Here is an 18,198-nt window from a genome sequence, read left to right on the forward strand (position 1 = left end):
AGGGGGCCCTTCTTCCCAGAAGTTAAGTGCAGGTCTCGCCAGGGCTCCCCCTACTGGGGGAGAGCTCACAGAGATGAAGGCCCTGCCCTCCCATCACCAGGCCAATTGGTACCCACAGGTCAGGGCGAGGGGAGCTCGTGGGAAGAGGCCAGCTGGCGGGTGCTGAGCAAGTGCTGGGGGTAGCAGGAGGGGAGAAGGCTGGGGGGCGGTGGGGTGCGGGTGTGAGAACCTCAAGAAGAAGGGGCAGGCCCTCAGATGGAAGCAGAAGGTGCTGTGCAAGGAGGTGCCAGAGCCACAAAGCCAGAGCCCGGCAGGCAAGGCTGAGAATGCAGAGGGAGAGGAATACGCCCGGTGAAGCCACTCACCTTGCAATAACATTCAGACTGACTGAGGCCTACACAGGAGCCGGGGCGGGCGGCTCGCACCCCCCCACTCCACTCCCAGAGACTCACAGCCTGTCTAAAGGTACATGAGAGCAGCCGGCAGCCGGCTGGATCTGCAGAGGCCCCTGGCTCTCTCTGGAGCAGCCTGATTGGAGGAGCAGGATGACTTCATCCGGCCCCATTCATCACTCTAGGTTTCCTGCCCAGCAGGGACAGGCCGCTCTGCTCGCAGTGACTACCGCTTCCTCTCTGGCCCATTTCACCCAGGCAACCTGGGATAGGCTGTGGCAGTCAGGGCAGCCGCGGGGAGAGGGATCAGAGCGCCCTGGGCCCTAGGGGGAAGGGGGCATGGGCTGCTCGCATTTGTGGGGAAATGCAGAGTCTCTACTTAAAAGCACAGCACACGTATCCTTTCCTTGGAGTCTGCCAGGTGTCAGCAGCAGCAAGAATGCAAAAGAGCAGCTCAGCTCCTCGGAACCAGCAAGGAAACAAGCTTGTGCGCTCTGGTGAACCACCAGTCTTCCTGCTGGAGTTCAACCTAACACATTGGCATCTTTAGATCTTTCTCCCAATCAGAGAGAACCACCTATGGATGAGCAGGTCAATATCCCAGGGCATCCCTAAGTACCTCCTTCCATCATTCTACAGCAGCGCTTCTAATGTGCTAACCTAGGCTTGCTGTTAGGGACACGGATTCCTTAAAGTCTGTAATTTCAGAACCGCAAAAAGTTATAGGTAGATGAGACTTTAAAGTTTCAGCTTCTTTTAACAGAGAAGAAAACCAAGGCCCGGCAAAAAAGCAAAAGGATCCAAGAAAGGTCTCCCAGCACTTGTTCCCCAATTCCACACAGATTTTCCCTCAGGGGTGGTGAGATCCTGACAGAATTGATGCCCTCGTTCCCCAACTTTTGCAATCCAGCCCCCAGAGCACAGAAAACCCAGCAAAGCAAGAGTTAAAGGGAGAGATTAAAATACAGCAAATAGAAGAAGAAGGCAGTGACCCAAGGTCTCAATCCTTACCACCTGCACCTGCCCTCATTCTTTCTAGTACCTGCTTCTGTTTGTTCAAGCCTGACTTCACAAGGAATCCAAGCAGTCAGGTAACCAGCACATCAAGGAAAGAGCTTTCCAAAAGAATGATTACATCAACAATTCCCCTAGTTTATTTTACCAGCATCTGTGGGTCTGGCAGGAATAATAACAGTAGCAATTCCTACTGGTACAGTGCTCCATAATTTACATGTTTGCAAATCCATTACCTCATCTGACACTTTCAGGCATCCAGTGAGGCAATATTGTTTTCCCCATTTCACAGATAATGAAACTGAGATTCAGAGACTTTAGGTGACTTGCCCAAGGTCACACAGACAGCACAGCAGAGACTCAAACCCATGTTCACTGACTTCAAATCCCCTTCCACTAAACATTATTCTATCAAATTTTTCACCCCTCAGTCCCCAACTCCTGCTTCCCAGGACTACAGACTCACATAAAACCTCAGTTAATTTGCAACTTCCCTTTGCGACTCCACCTTTCTGTTGAAGATGGCAAATTAGAAAATACACTATCAAACGTTAGGAGAAAAAAAAATCCTGGATCCATCTAGAGGGTACTGTATAAATTTAGCAAATCTCCTGTGTCCGATGGAAACTGCTTTTAAAAAGAATCATCAATGGGCTTCCCTGGTGGTGCAGTGGCTAAGAATCCACCTGCCAATACAGGGGACAAGGGTTCTATCCCTGGTCCGGGAAGATTCCACATGGCTCGGGCTACTAAGCCCATGCTCCAGAGCCCTCGAGCTGCAACTACTGAGCCCATGTCCTGTAACTACCGAAGCCTGCATGCTCTAAGGCCTCGACCCACAAGGAACGAGCCCCTGTGCTGCAGCTACTGAAGTCCAGCCACCACAGGGCCAGCAAGTTGCAACTACTGAGCCCAAGTGCTACAACTACTCAAGCCTGTTCGCCTTGCACCTATGCTCTGCAACAAGAGAAGCCACTGTGATGAGAAGATCGTGCACCACAGCGAGAGAGTAGCCCCTGCTCTCCGGAACCAAAAAAAAAGGAATCATCAAAGATTCATTCATGATCACTTTATATAAGCAAAAAAGCAGACCAAGACACTTGACCAAATTGGTCAACCATCAAGATTAAAATTAAGGAGGGGGAAAAAAGATGCATAGCCTGGTTCTTGGAGGTACATTCTTTTCCAACCATCATCAACACCAGACAGATGACTGCTCCCTTCCCTTTCCCATCTTAACTCTATTAGCCAAGGGCCGCCAAGTTCCATAAACCTAAATGAAAAAGGACAAGGATGCGAGTAAGAGAAAATCATGCAGGTCAATGAATTGTTTTTCATTAACTCATTGCCTGGTTTTCATAAGCCCTAGACTATTGTCACAGATACCTATTCAACCTGAGGTGAGTAAGGGACTTGGTCAGTATCACAGTGGTGAGATTCCATCATATTCCCACACCTTTGCGTGTGAGGCGTGCCAGACCCACATCTGTTAGCTCTGCTCAGAGGCCTGGAATGTGCCTTCTGGCTATCGCTGTGGCCTGCAGGCCTCTCTGTTCCTGGGCTGACAGTCAGATGTACAAACAGATGGAGAGCAGAAGGTTGGTACCCACGAATGAGGACGTTCTGTTTCATAAGAATCACATAAAAACCGGACCATGTTAATGGGACGTCACCCAGTCTTCCCAGAGACCAAACACATTCACCTACTCAGTTCTTAAAAGCATCCACCTCACACAGCCCTGGATGGTGAGCTTGGAGACAGCGTGTGGAAGGGGTGCTTCACCAGAAGCATTCATGTGTATTTTATCAAACAATTCATAGGCCCTGAAGACAGAGCAGGGCAGAGGAGAGTGCTACTAGCTATAGAACAGACAACCTGGAAGCCGGGGCAGTGAGGGGATGTAGGGGATAGTGCTAAGCTTTGATGAGAGAGAAGAGAAGGACTGTGTCCCTGAGTCCAAAGACACCTCCAAAGAAAAAGACAGAAAAGAGAATGACATTGAAGGAAAAAAGGAAAGAGAAGTTAATGCAGAGTATCTAATTAAGAAGCCACTGAGTCTGCACCTCTGCTACTTACCAGCAAGAAATTGATCTGGATGATTCCTTATAGGATAAATAACTCCTCTATTCCATGCACTTGCTTTCTGAACTAGGGACCAGAAGTTCTCCAACAGCTTCATCTCCTTACATTTTGCCTAACATTTACTGAAAGGATAGATAGGCCAACAGATAGATATATAGACAGACCAATAGGTAGACAGACAGATAGGCAGAGAAAGGCTTGGGGGGCCTCTTTATAACATCATTACAACATTTTCTCTCCAGGGCAATTACTCATACTAATTACGCGCATGCTGCACGCTCAGTCACTCAGTCATGTCCGACTCTTTGCGACTCTATGGACTGTGGCCCACCAGGCTTCTCTGTCCATGGGAGTCTCCAGGGAAGAATACTGGAGTGGGTTGCCATGCCCTCTTCCAGGGGATCTTCTCAACCCAGGGATCAAACTTGCATCTCCTTTATCTCCTGCACTGGCAAGAAGGTTCTTTACCACCAGAGCCACATGGGAGGCCCAATTACTTTACCGTAGATACTATATTCTAACTTCTTAATCACCATACTTATGTACAAAGTTAAGGAGGGGAAAAAAAAAAAAAAAAAAAAAACCCAGATGCTTGAAAAGAAGCAACAGTGACCCTGGGCAGGGGCCGGTTAGGGCGTGGGGTGGGGGGTCCAGGCACCCAGTCCTAGAGGACAGCTCAGAGGCAGGTACTGCAGCTGCTTTTTAGGAAGCGCCTCCTTGGGCACCTGCCTTTGGGAGGAGGCACTGCCAGGAAGAAGCAGGACTGGCTGTTTCAGACCCTGGTCAGATAAGTGAGCCTGCTGCACCATGCGGCTGTGAGGTTCCCTGAGTGAAGGGCGGTGGGGCAGCCTTGTCTGCATTGCTTATAAAATCTGCAGCCGGATCACTGTGCCCGTCCTAAGACCACAAATACGGATCAGGTGCCTGCGCCAAAGAGGTGAAATCCCTTCTCTCTAGACTGCCGACACTTCCTGTGAACCGAAGACGGCGATGAAACAGGGAGTCTCCCAGCACGACAGACCTTGAGAGGTCACTTGATGTGTGCTCTCCTCGTACACAGAAAATGGCAGCTTCTCTTGAGAGACGAAGAGACAGAATCGGAAAGAGGGAGACAGCGCAAGTGAAAGGGGGCAGTGTGTGTGAGCTCCCATGACGGCGACTGTGTGTCTGACGGTTTGGAAGGTGCCAGCCTCTCCTTTGCTCATTAGCCATCAGCTCTTCAGAGGCAGCTGAGCCTCACGGCAAGCCTGCCTCTCAAATCCTCCTCCTGAGGTCTGAATTCTGACTCAACCGCCCACCCCGCTGTGTCACCCTGGGGAAGTTACTGCCCCCTGTGCCCCATTTCCTCATCTGTGAGACAGGGGTAACACTATCCCGCAACTCACTGGCTACTATGAGGATTAAATGAGATAACATAGGGAAGGGGTTGAGAAATGGGGGAGACCTGGGTTCGATCCCTGAGTTGGGAAGACCCGCTGGAGAAAGGATAGGCTACCCACTCCAGTGTTCTTGGGCTTCCCTGGTGGCTCAGCTGGTAAAGAATCTGCCTGCAATGTGGGAGACCTGGATTCGATCCCCGGGTTGGGAAGACGCCCTGGAAAAGGGATAGGCTACCCACTCCAGTATTCTTGGGCTTCCGTGGTGGCTCAGCTGGTAAAGAATCTGCCTGCAATGTGGGAGACCTGGGTTGGATACCTGGGTTGGGAAGACCCCCTGGAGAAGGGAAAGGCTACCCACTCCAGTATTCTGGCCTGGAGAACTCCACTGACTGTATAGTACATGGGGTTGCAAAGAGTCGGACACAACTGAGCGACTTTCACTTCACTTCACAGGAAATACTACTTAAACATTAAGAGCTTTAAAAAAAAAAAAAATTTCAGTGGTTCATTTCCTGTCTTCCTCCATCCAAACGACCTCTCCTCACCAGAGCAAAACATTTTAAGACCCCTGCAGGGGTGACAATGGTGGAAGTAGATTGGACAGAAAACAAGCCCCGCCCCCACTGCTTTTTCAGTGGAATGAAAGCATTCGAGCAGTGGGGTGAGGCAGTCACCAGAACAAGGAAAAGACAGAAACGCAACAGGAAAAGACCACCAGGAGACACTTGCAGGTAACGCTGAAGGGTCATGGACTCTGTCGGGACACATAGGGGAGTTTAGCGGAGAAAGCCATCAAAGAACAAGGAAAGACTCCACATGAAAATAAGAAGGGAAAGAAAGATTCACAAAGAAAATCCAGGGCTTCCCCGGTGGCTCAGTGGTCACCTGTTAATGCAGGAGACACGGATTTGATCCCTGGTCCAGGTGGATCCCACATGCCACAGAGCAACTAAGCCCATGTAGCACAACTATTGAGCCTGTGATTTAGAACCTGGGAGCCGAACTACTGAGCCTACACACCCCGACTACTGAAGCCCGTGGGCCCTAGCGCCCGTGCTCTGCAACAAGAAAAGCCACCACAATGAGAAGCTGGTGCACCGCAATTAGAGAAAAGCCCGTACAGCAATGAAGCACAGCGAAAAACAACAAATAAATAAATAAAATTAGAAAAAAAGAAATAAGAAAATCAGGAAACCAATCCGACTGGAAGTGGGAGAAGAAAGGAGACTAAGCAATTCCAAACTCAAAGCGGAAATTTCCACTAGAGGGTTTAACCGAAGTGTCTGAGAGGAGCCGTGGCTGGAAAGTAACTGCCCAGCATGAGGGAAACTCGGGAGCTGGCAGCTAATCCTGCCAAGTGCAAGTCTGACTTGGTCTCGCGAAGCTTAGCTGCTCCCTGGACAGCACCCTCCACTGGCTGGATAAGGGACCATGCCAGGCCGCCCACCTCCCACGGGGGCTCACTTAGGGAAACCCACAGCTCAGGCCAGACTCCAAGGTCTTTGCCAGGACCACTGCGGCTTCACATCAAAGCTCCTCAAGGTACAAGACATCCAAAGACTCATCTGCCTCAGCCACCAGCACTTCCCGGGACCTCACAAGTAACAGGAGTATCAACAATACTGCCTGGACATCAGCCTCTAGAACTGGACAGGGCAGTGTCGCATAGTGGTTAAAAACTAGAGTCAACTTACCTGGATTTCAGCCTACCACTTAGCAGTGGTGTGTTCCTATGCAAATTCTGATACCTCCCTAAGCCTCAGTTTTCCCATCTATATGGAGGCAATAGTTATACATTTCATAGAAAAGTGGGGAACCTGAAACAAGAGCACAGTGACTGACACATAACAGGCACTTTCCACAAACATCAACTAAAATAATGTCGCCTGTATGATGACTATTTTAAGGATGCTCGGGAGTTGGGAACAACGGGAACTCCCCGAGTTCCCTCAAATCCCTAGGCCATCTGCACTTGGTGCCAGTGCAAAGCTGGCACTGCTCTGGTTACACCAGTCCTGCCCTGACTCACCATCTCCAGTGGAGTCACACTACTTCCAGCCAGCAGCTGGTCCCTGAGTGAGACTTCCACCTGACAGATTTGTGCAAGTGCTTCAAAAATAGGAAGGGTCATAAATGCCTAAGGTGGGAAATCCTCCCATTCCTCTTGCTGGAGGTTGACACCTATGCCTGTATCAATTTTCACACAAGACTTCCAGCCAGCCAGGTAGCAGAGGACCCCAGAGCCCTTCCCATCAGGGTTCAGGGTGAGAGATGAGAAGCCACGGGATTATCTGAGCAGGGGGGTCAGCAGCCAGGGGAGAGGGGAGAAGGCCAATCACACTGCCTGACCTTTTTACAGTACATGTTAACAGGAGCTGCACACGTTGCCACTGTACAACCACACACTCTACTGAGGATGGAGGCAGTGCTGGTGGAGGTCAGGGTAGGAGAGCCGGGGGCCCTCCAAAGGTCACTAGGACATCCACTGGACACGGGATGCGGTACCTTCTAGCGACTACTGCTGAAACCGAGAGGAAAACAAGATGAGGAGACAGACGGAGGTCACAGATCCCTGGGAAGGCCTACTGAACAAGAGTGTTTCACTCCCCCATTGTTGTTCTCTGCAACTGCCAGACCAGGCCAGTGGGAGAGGTAAGGGAGAAACTGAGGGCAAGTTCCCGAGGCCGGGTATCCTCCTCTGGGTCCCAGGTTTCTCCTAAGGGACCAGGGTGGGGGGTGGGGGCGGACATAGGGAAGGCTTCAAGATAGTGGAGGGGTGGGAGGCGGGGATCACCTTCCTCCTGGCAAATACATCTCCTAAGAGGCTGCAAACGCAACTGAAAGATGCATATACAGAACCGCGTCAGTTCTTGGACCAGGGGCTGGGGAAGAGATGCGAGCCAGCAGCACACAAGGGAAAACATGGAGAGCATGCCTCCGGAGCCGACCACCCGCTACAGACTGTCCTTGGCTTTTCTTCTGAAGGTGACTGGCTCCGGTGCATCCTTGGAGCTGCCGCTGCAGCGCTTACATCCAAAAACAAACAGACCATTAAGCTATGGAAGCTGGGTGGGGTGGGAAAAGAACAACCACGGAACCATGCTATTTAAATGTCGAAGGAAGAACTCATGGGCCCCAGAGGGATCTGAGCCGAGGGTCTAAGAAGAACATACAAACCCATTTGCACAGCAACACCAACCAGCAGTTCTTCCTTGGCATTGGCTGTTCCCTTCCCCCAGTGTCCTCTCTCACAGCTACGAGGTGGAAGGTGTCCTGCCAGGCAGACACCCCAGCCCTCCACAACTGAAGGAGTGGAGTCCAGGCCACTCCCTTTGCCGTCTCTGCCTGCTGACTCACCACTGAGCTCAGCTACCATTGAGGGATCAGATGGCCACTCCCTCCTCTCCTGGGAAGTCACCACCAGCAGGGGGTGCTGGCGAACCCACAGGGAAGTGAACTTTTGCCGGTCCTGCAGATGACCACAGGGGGCTTCACCTGGTACCTGCTGGGAGGTAAGAGTAACAACAGTTCTGTTCTGCAGTTGAGGCATAATGGTGAAATGGAAAGAAAGCTGTATAAAGAGATACTGTCAAACAGAGATGTACAGAAACTTTTGTGCATATAACTTGTTAGTTAAAATCCTAAGGCGCTATGCAAAATCAGCATGGTATAAGAAGCATAGGATTCCCAGATGGCTCAGTGGTGAAAAATCTGCCTGCCAACGCAAGAGATGCAGGAGATGTACGGTTTGATCCTGGGTTGGGAAGATCTCCTGGAAGAGGAAATGGCAACCCACTCAGGGAAGATCCTCTGGAGGAGGAAGTAGAAACCCACTCCAGTATTCTTACCTGGAGAATACCATGGACAGAGGAGCCTGGTGGGCTACAGTCCATGGGGTCACAGACATGACTGTGTTGGACATGACTGAGCACGCACTCGCATGCATGCACAGGAAGTATACTGAAAAAAAGATTAAAAAAAAAAACAAAAATCTATTTGGCCTCTGGGCATATTTGACTGTATCATTCAGAATCACTGTGGTCTTTTCTCTCCCTGTTTGTTTCTTCTTCTGTCTGATTTTGAAGCTTTCTGAGAGATAAACTTCATTAAAAGACTAGCTCATACACTTCCACATCTGACGCTTCAATTCTAGGAAGTTGATAACGAAAGGTCCACTAGATCTAAGAAAAAGCAGAGGGTCCTGCACCAGACCCCCATGTGTATCCTCTTTTAAGGGGAAGTCATAAAGCGATGCAAATAAAACTTGAGCTTTGAAGTAAAGTGGTCAGCTCTGCCACTGACAAGGAAAGACAATGGACTTTGTCTTATCTAGAAAATGGGTAGAACAGTAACTTCCCTTCCTGGGTCACTATTATGATTAAATAAGAACAGCACATGCAAAGCACAGCATTGAGCACATAATAAGCTCTCAAAATAGGAGCTATTATTAGTAATAACAAATAATACCTCAGATATTGTGCCCACAAACTAAGCACACAGACACTCCGTGTTGTCTTGCATTTGCTCTTCTCATTTGTAGATTTGCAGTAACGTCTTATTAATTATATATTTCGTTACTGAAAAAGACCCCAATGAATGTACTTAGCCGATTTCCCATTATGGAAGTGATTCATAGAGAGGCAGATAACCACTTGACATAGATAGTGAAGAAGAAATTCATGAATTAGTAAAGAATAGAGTGTCTGGCGGAGAGGGCAATGGCACCCAACTCCAGTACTCTTGCCTGGAAAATCCCATGGACAGAGGAGCGTGGTAGGCTGCAGTCCATGGGGTTGCTAAGAGTCGGACTCGACTGAGCGACTTCACTTTCACTTTTCACTTTCACTTTTCACTTTCACGCATTGGAGAAGGAAATGGCAACCCACTCCAGTGTTCTTGCCTGGAGAATCCCAGGGACCAGGGAGCCTGGTGGGCTGCCGTCTCTGGGGTTGCACAGAGTCAGACACGACTGAAGCGACTTAGCAGCAGCAGCAGCAGAGTGTCTGGCCCCTCAAATTCTTTGTTGGGGCTCCTTCAATAGGTCTCTACCCTTATTTACAGGGACAACTGATGTTAACTCTCAGCCAGAAGGGAATCCACGCCAGGAAAAGGAAATGTGGGTAATAGCTGCTGCACTTCCAGAGGGAAGGAGTTGAGCAGGTCAAGTGTTCACTTTGCGGATCCCAAAGCAAGTCTGGCATGGAGCCAAACGAATAAACTTAAAGAGTTTTAAAAGTCAACCCAGAATTCTACTTACTAACTCACCCATCACACTCACACAAATAATGACAAAGGGAGCTTTTGTGTTTGTGTGTGTGTATGTGTGGGGGGTAGGGGGGTGGGGGGTGAAATACTCAGACTTCCTCCACTCCCTCCAGCTCCCCCAACCCCCAGGACCAGTTCCAACCAGGGCAGAAATGGGATTCTCTGCATCTCAGTGGATGAGCTGCCTCTTTTGGATTAAAGAGTACTGGCAAAGAGAGGGAGAGAGCTCAGCACTTAACTGCTTGTGGTTCCTGTGTCTGAGGATAAGAAGAGGCAGGCACTGAGCAACCCGAAAAGTGATGACAGATAAGATGAAAACGATTAATTACACATCCCAACCCACCCACCTTTCTCCTTGCTGCACAGTGGTGATTCTTGGGCTATGCAAAATGTAAGGGAAAAACACAAGCCAGACACTGACCCAGCATCCCAGGTAAAAAGGGACCAAGGGTCTGCCAGAGATTCCCTAAAACTGACGTCACCAGTCAGGACAGACACCTAGGTCTTCCCTGTTCCAGCCATATTAAATTGGGTTTTTGTTTGCTTTGGTTCCTCTGGGTCTTCCTTGCAGCGCATGGGCTTTCTCTGCTTTCGGCAAGCGTGGGCTCTAGGGTGTTCTAGCTTCAGTAGTTGCAGCCCATGCTCCACAGCCCAGCCCACGGGCTCCACAGCCCAGCCCACAGGCTTAGCTGCCCTGCAGCATGTGAGATCTTAGTTCCCAGACAGGGGATTGAACCCATGTTCCCTGCATTGGCAGGTGTATCCTTACCCTCTGGACCACCAGGGAGGTCCCTTAAATTGGATTCTTGATACAGCTAGAAGGTTGCAGGTTACAGAGTGTGTTCTCAAAGACCACTGGCATGGAAACCACTTGGGAAATGTGTTACCTGTGCAAATTCAGAATTGGAGAGAAGGACCCAGGACTGTGAATACTGAATTAGCTCTGCAAGTGATTCTGCTGCTAAGTCGCTTCAGTTGTGTCCGACTCTGTGCGAGCCCACAGACGGCAGCCCACCAGGCTCCTCTGTCCCTGGGATTCTCCAGGCAATACTGGAGTGGGTTGCCATTTCCTGCTCCAATGTATGCATGCATGCTAAGGCGCTTTAGTCGTGTCCAACTCTGTGCGACCCTATGGACAGCAGCCCACCAGGCTCCTCTGTCCCTGGGATTCTCCAGGCAAGAATACTGGAGTGGGTTGCCATTTCCTTCTCCAGCAAGTGATTCTGAAACCTGTTAAAAGGATGAGGACCACTGCACCCTGGGCTCCCAAGCTGGCTGCTCTTTATCAAGCAGATATAAACACTTCCCATGCAGTGAAGGAAGGAGCTATTAGAACTTATATTTATACTTTTTAGCTCATCCTTTTAAAATGGCCACTTGTTTACATAATATACAGAATACTTCATACAGTAGTGCAAGCACACAACTTCTGTACGTACATACATTCACACATGACATTAGTGATACCACTCAAAGATTTTTTTACTGATGGGGTTTGCCACCAAGCTGGAGTATCAAATAATTCTGGAAAAGTATTGCTTCAAAACAAGGAGTGAACTCTGCAAATAGCTGCTCTGAGCTTACAGTATTCATCAGTGTCATGTTGAGAAGAGAATCCAGGGGTCTGAGCCTCCAACTGCATTTTAGCTCTAGAGTAGAGAGGAAGACAAAGAATGCAGCTCAGAGCAGGACAAGCCTGATGGTGGGGTTCCGGCCTGAGCCCCGAGCTTCACCCACTCACATTCCTTCCTCACCCCCACTGAGAGGATACCATTTCTCCCAGCAGGAGGTGGAGATGCTGGGGAATGAAATTTACTAGCCAACCTGCCAGTGATCCAAATCTAAAGCCCAGCGATGGTATCCACAGAGAGAGAGAGTGGTATGCTGAGCTATAATTAATAACCCCTCTTTCTCAGGCAGAAAAGGAGAAATGCTGGAGTAGGAGAAACACGGAGCAGGTAACGGCTACACCTGCAGACAGTTCTGCTGACAGCAACAGAAGCGGCTGGAGCGGAGCTACAAACTGGGAACTTGGGCGGGGACGGGCGGTGCAGGCAAGCTGGAGAGCCCTGCCCCCAAAGTCAAGGCTGAGCCCAAGCGCCTCTGTGCTGTCTGCCCCAGACCGCACATCCTCTGAGCATACATGTCTGTGGATCAGAGAAAGGGGCATGTGTGAGAGGCAGTCACAGATCAAAGCAATGTCAGGACCATGAAACTGTCACAAAGGGTAACAGATGTTAAGGGCTACAGCGGCCCTCTGTCTGGGCCACAGTCACAGAATCCCATGATCACAGAATGTAAGAGCTCGCAAAAAGCTTCAGACAGGTATTCAAGTTCCAGGTAGTCACGTCACAAATATTTATTGGGCACCTACCATGTGTCAGGGCTTCCCAGGTGGCGCTAGTGGTAAAGAACCTGCCTGCCAATGCAGGAGATGTAAGAGATGCGGGTTCAATCCCTGGGTCAGGAAGAGCCCCTGAAGGAGGGCATGGCAACACACTCCAGTGTTCTAGCCTGGAGAATCCCATGGACAGAGGAGCCTGGTGGGCTACAGTCCACGGGGCTGCACAAAGTCGGACACAACGGAAGTGACTTGGCGCACACGCACACACCATGTTTCAGTCACAACGCCAGGAGTTGGGTACAACTAGCAAATAAAACAAACACAGTCCCTGCTCTCACGAAGGTTAGGACAAGCTGGGGAGACAAACAACCAAGTAAACAAATAAATACAATTAAGAAACCATTAGTGCCAAGATGTAGGAGAAGGCGATGGCACCTCACTCCAGTACTCCTCCCTGGAAAATCCCATGGACGGAGGAGCCTGGAAAGCTGCAATCCGTTGGGTCACTGAGGGTCGGACACAACTGAGTGACTTCGCTTTCACTTTTCACTTTCCTACATTGGAAAAGGAAATGGCAACTCACTCCAGTGTTCTTGCCTGGAGAATCTCAGGGATGGGGGAGAATGGTGGGCTGCCCGTCTATGGGGTCGCACACAGAGTCGGACACGACTGAAGTGACTTAGCAGCAGCAGCAGCAGTGCCAACATGTAAAGGAAGCTGGGCTTCACGGGTGGCTCAGTGGTAAAGAATCTGCCTGCAATGCAGGAGACATGGGGTTCAATCCCTGAGTCAGCAGGATGCCCTGGAGAATGGAATGGCAACCTAGTCCAGTATTCTTGCCTGGAAAACCCCGTGGACAGAGAAGCCTGACAGGCTGCAGTCCATGGGGCTGTAGAGAGTCGGGGACACACACACACACACACACACACACACACACACAAAGAAAGCTGGGAGGCTGAGGACTGGAGTCGACTTGACTGGCTTCCCTGGGTGACTAAGGAGTCATCAAACGCCACCTCTCCTAGACTCACTCTGACCAAGTCTCCAGCTATGGTTCTCTGAGTGCCAAGCTGACCTTCCTCTCAGCTCCCAGGGGTGGCCTGAGCCGACGGCAGTTCCAACAGAAGCTACCATTTCCTGCATGCCAGACAGAGTACCAAGTGTTTCTCCCATTTTATCTCATTGTGATCCCCACAACCTCCATAAAGCAGGTACAGTTATCTCCACTTGATGCAGAGAGGATAAGATGATGCTGTGAAGCACCACAGCCAGTAGGTGGTCGAGTCCGGATTTAATCTGAGGTCATCCTTTCGTCTTCAAAGTGCAGTCCTGAGTCCCATGTGACCACTGGACAGAGATTGCTGTCCCTGCCACCAACACCACAGGGTTCTGCCACGGCCCGCTGGGGGTCTGCTGCGCGCCCACAGCACTGGGTCCTTGGTACCCGGGGGACCACCACCTGAGAGTGAGGACTGGGTCTCTCTGTTCCCCAGCCTCAAACCTCCACCTGAAAGCTCCCTGGGAAGAGCACCCTTGTCAACAGATGGCTGAACACTCGTGGGCATCCACGCTGGAGCGCAGGTGCGTGTGGGAAAGAATCCAGACCATCACTGACCACTTCCAGCCCGTACCTACCTCTGAGACGCACCGAGCCTCTCCCTATCTCTGTTCTCCCTGTCCTCCCCTCACCCATCTGCCCTGTCTTTCCTAGTCCTCACTACTGTGTTTCTCTTCACAACAAATCACAACTGTCCATAAGCTTACATGCCTCCCCTCTCTCTCCAATGTCCACCAGCCCCTGAATTTAACTCTGATCCAAAAGTCAGGACCTATTTCTCCTCCAGAAAACCTCCTCCCCTCTTCCTGTCACAAAGCCCAAGGTACAGGGTGTTTGGCAATGAGACACCACCCCACGATTCTGCCAGGTTCAAGGCCCACATTAGCACAACGAGCCACGCACCTGGCTTAGGCTTGGACCTCCTCGGCACCTTCTCAAGCGAAGTCCCCGGTGAGCAGATATGATGTGAACACACAAAGGCAACACCCCCAAAGGTCCCTATGCACAGGTCCCTATCACTGGAAGGAAATTAACACCCCCGAAGACCCCAGAGATCACCCCTAAATCAGGCAGAACACATCGTTCTCTCTCCCACCTTTCTTTCTCTTGGGAACCCCGAGTTCTTTACCAAGTGAAGTAATTTACCATGAAAAAGGAAAATAATGATCCCTGGCTGGGCATGAAGAACCCAGAGAGCGAAGGAAGCTGCCTGGAGACAAGGTCCACTCAAGCAAGGCATTCTCCAAGGAGCGCACAGCCTCATTCATTGCACCCCACATCCTTCACCTTCAGCCTCTGCCAACACACCATACTCCTTCTTGGGGACCTGTCACCCAGCAAGGAACTGCAACATCCCCAAGCACGGCAGACAACCCCACAGCACTCCCGCCTCTGCGACGAGCCCCGGGTCACCCCAAACCAGCCAAGGGCCACATCCTCGTGCCCTGATCTCCATCCAGGGGCCCTGCACCTACTTGGCTCGTAGAAAGGACAGCTTCTTCCTCAAGGAGGAGACGTGGTGGTGGCAGGCCTGCTTCACAGCCGTGCTGCAAGACACCGTCTGGGAGCGCAGGGTCTGCACCATGCTGGGCTCAGGGGGGAGCCCAGCACATGGCCACAGGGACCTCGCGGGCTGGGGGCTCGCTCTAGGGCCGCTGCTCGTGCAGCTCCTCCAGCTGTCGACCTGGCCCCTGTAGCCGAACTCTCCCCGCCCTGAGGTTCCACACAGAACACAGGCGGGTGGAGGGCCTGGGCTGGGAGGGCCTCAGGCTCCGACCTAACCAGGATGCCCCCTGCCCGCGGCCTGAGCCCTCCTCCACCCTCCCACATCTGGCAGCGCTCCGGGCACTTGGTGAGTCTCCTCTCCTCCTTTGTCCTCAGACAGGGAGGATGGAGCTGTACCTGCATGTGATGTCAGCTGCTGGAAGGGGGGTCGGGTGGGGGGAGCATGGGCACTGCTCCCAGAGGGTTTGTTACTCCTGGCTCTTTCCTCCCGGTGAGGGAGCTGACCGGGGAGATCACCTGAGTGTCCACGGGGCCATGGGGAATTCGGCAGCCACGGGCAGATGGGGCTAGAGTGCCCTGGAGATACAGGATTTGGGAACAATTTCTGGGACAGAAACTGAAAACATCTTTCCTTCTGATAGGAGGCTAGCTATTCCAATGGCCAGACCTGAGCTGGAAGAAACGGGCTTGCTTTCTGGCCTTGCTCCAACCCCAGGAGCTCCAATTCCAACTGCGTTGGTTTCTTGTTGGTTCATTCATCCATTCCACAAACATCTGCTGCTGAGCACTTACCCTGTGCCACATACGAGATACCGTTTGTGTCCTCCAGGGTCTCCCAGGCTAGAGGGGAGATGGATAAGTGAACCAAAGAGTGCACAGCACAGGGCACGTGCCGGGCAGGATTAACCACAGCCTGCTAAATACTATGCCTAGAAAACAGATGTGATGAAACCTGCCTTCCCTACCTTAACTCGGAGAAGTGAGGGCAAGTTCTAGTAAGACATGCACTTCTTTGAAGCTCATCAGAGAAGAAGTGATATAAGAAATCCATAAATTAACAACACCCAAGCCTCTTACTATACTCCACCTTCCTTGATCGTAGGAGCTGATCTTTTTTCCTATTACACACAGAAAAGGGGTGCTGCTGTTAGTAACCTCCTCACCTTCCTCCTCACCTCCTCCTCACCTGTGAACTCACCTGCACCCACATCCACTATTCTCTCCTATTCTAGACTAGTCCTCTCACCTCTGATCTAGATCAATCTCTTCTCACCTCCTCCAAACCCGTTTCCTTATCTTTCAGCAGAGGCACCACCCAGCAGAGCACGACAGAATCCTAGGACCAACTCTGAAGACCTCCCCCTCTCACACCCCTTGTCCAGGGCATCACAAGTTGAGGACGTTTTATCCCCTAAATGTGTCTGGAACTCACCTACTTTCCCCCCGACCCCCAACAACCAGCATCCCACATCCAAGCCACCAACATCCAGCCCTTCGTCTGAACTATTCTAACAGCCTTCTAACTGTACATCCTTTCCCCAAGTTGCAATCTATCTAGAATCAGATCTGACCCCATCGGCTCCCTTCTTAAAACTTCGATGGCTTCCTAGTGCTCTGAGCATAAAGACTCAAGTCCTTGTCCTGGCCAACCAAGCTCCTCTCATCTCGTCTCATCATCTGCCTCCTCTCACTGCTTCCCTCCCATCTCAGACTCATCCTTCTGGCCTTAGTTCATCCACCACACTCTCTCACCACCCCCACTTTGGTCCTGGCCCAATTTATTTGATATGTTTCCTCATGAAACCATGTTCCCTTTCTTCAATACACATATAAGCTTGTATTTTCTCTGCCATACACTCACTTTGCCGACAGAGGTCCATATAGTCAAAGGTATGGTCTTTCCAGTAGTCATGTATGGTGTGAGAGCTGGATCAGAAAGAAGGCTGAGCGGTGAAGAAATGATGCTTTTGAACTGTAGTGCTGGAGAAGACTCCTGAGAGTCCCTTGGACTGCAAGGAGATCAAAGGAGTCAATCCTAAAGGAAATCAACTGAATATTCACTGGAAGGACTGATGCTGAAGCTGAAGCTCCAGTACTTCAGCCACCTGATGGGAAGAGCCGACTCACTGGAAGAGACCCTGATGCTGGGAAAGATTGAGGTCAGGAAAAGAGAGCAGCAGAGGATGAGATGATTGGATAACATCACTGACTCAACTGGACATGAGTTTGAGCAAACTCCGGGAGATGATGAAGGACAAGGAAGCCTGGCATGCTGCAGTTCATGGGGTCACAAAGAGTCAGACACAACTGAGCACAACAACTTTCCTTGTCTATCTGCTTCCAGCGTTTGTTCCTTGAATCCACCTCTCACACAAGGACCAAGAGGATTTTTCTCACAAGGATACCCCGGAGAGACCTCACTCTTTTCCCTCTTCTATAAATACAGTCCACTCCATCCTGGCAGGATGATACATGATCAGGCACCTGCCTACCTGTACAAAGATGATCTCCAGCCACTAGCTAGCTACCCCCACTCCTGGGCCATTGTTGGCATCCATACTGAAGTATTTGCCATTCCTGAGCACGCCTTGCTTTCTCACACCTCCGGCTTATGTACATCTTGTTCCCACGCCTAGGAACGCTGCCATGTGACAGACTCCTACTCCCCTTGCAGCTCTCAGCTGAAGCACAGCCCCCTCCGTGGAGTCTTTCTGGATACCACCGCCCTCTCCCTCCTTCCTCCCCCATCCTACCCTATGTGGAGGACCTACATTGTTCTATTCAGGCAAATTTCTTAACTCCACCGAGCTTAAGTTCTCTAAACTCCAATATAAACATAATAATAGCATCTATTTGAAAGGGCTGTTGAGAGGTTTATATTTAAAAGTGTACGTAAGAGTCTCTGCACAGATTAGGTACATTAGAAAACAAATTCTTTAGTTCTATTACAATGAAATTCTATGAGACAAAGTGCCATCTGTCAATTATTACATTATACTTACTTTCTTATAGATATGTGTCACTGAAAGATAAGAAGGTTCCTGAGAGCAAATGTCATGCCTTATTCTCTTTATCCTTAGGATCAGTATCTGATATTTTGTAGATGATCAATATTCTACACATTCTTTCTGTCTCTGTTTCTTCAACGACAGAAGAGC

The 18,198-nt window shown here is 50.5% G+C and overlaps 1 protein-coding gene across 6 annotated transcripts in view; it reads right to left on the minus strand.

Annotated features, from left to right (window-relative positions):
• The window catches only part of GRAMD1B (GRAM domain containing 1B), a 187,479-nt gene that overhangs the window by 115,737 nt on the left and 53,544 nt on the right, over positions 1 to 18,198 (minus strand). The gene's annotated exons all lie outside the window — the stretch shown is intronic.

Source organism: Bubalus bubalis, chromosome 16 (genome assembly GCF_019923935.1).
Source record: "Bubalus bubalis isolate 160015118507 breed Murrah chromosome 16, NDDB_SH_1, whole genome shotgun sequence".
Lineage (NCBI taxonomy): Eukaryota > Metazoa > Chordata > Mammalia > Artiodactyla > Bovidae > Bubalus > Bubalus bubalis.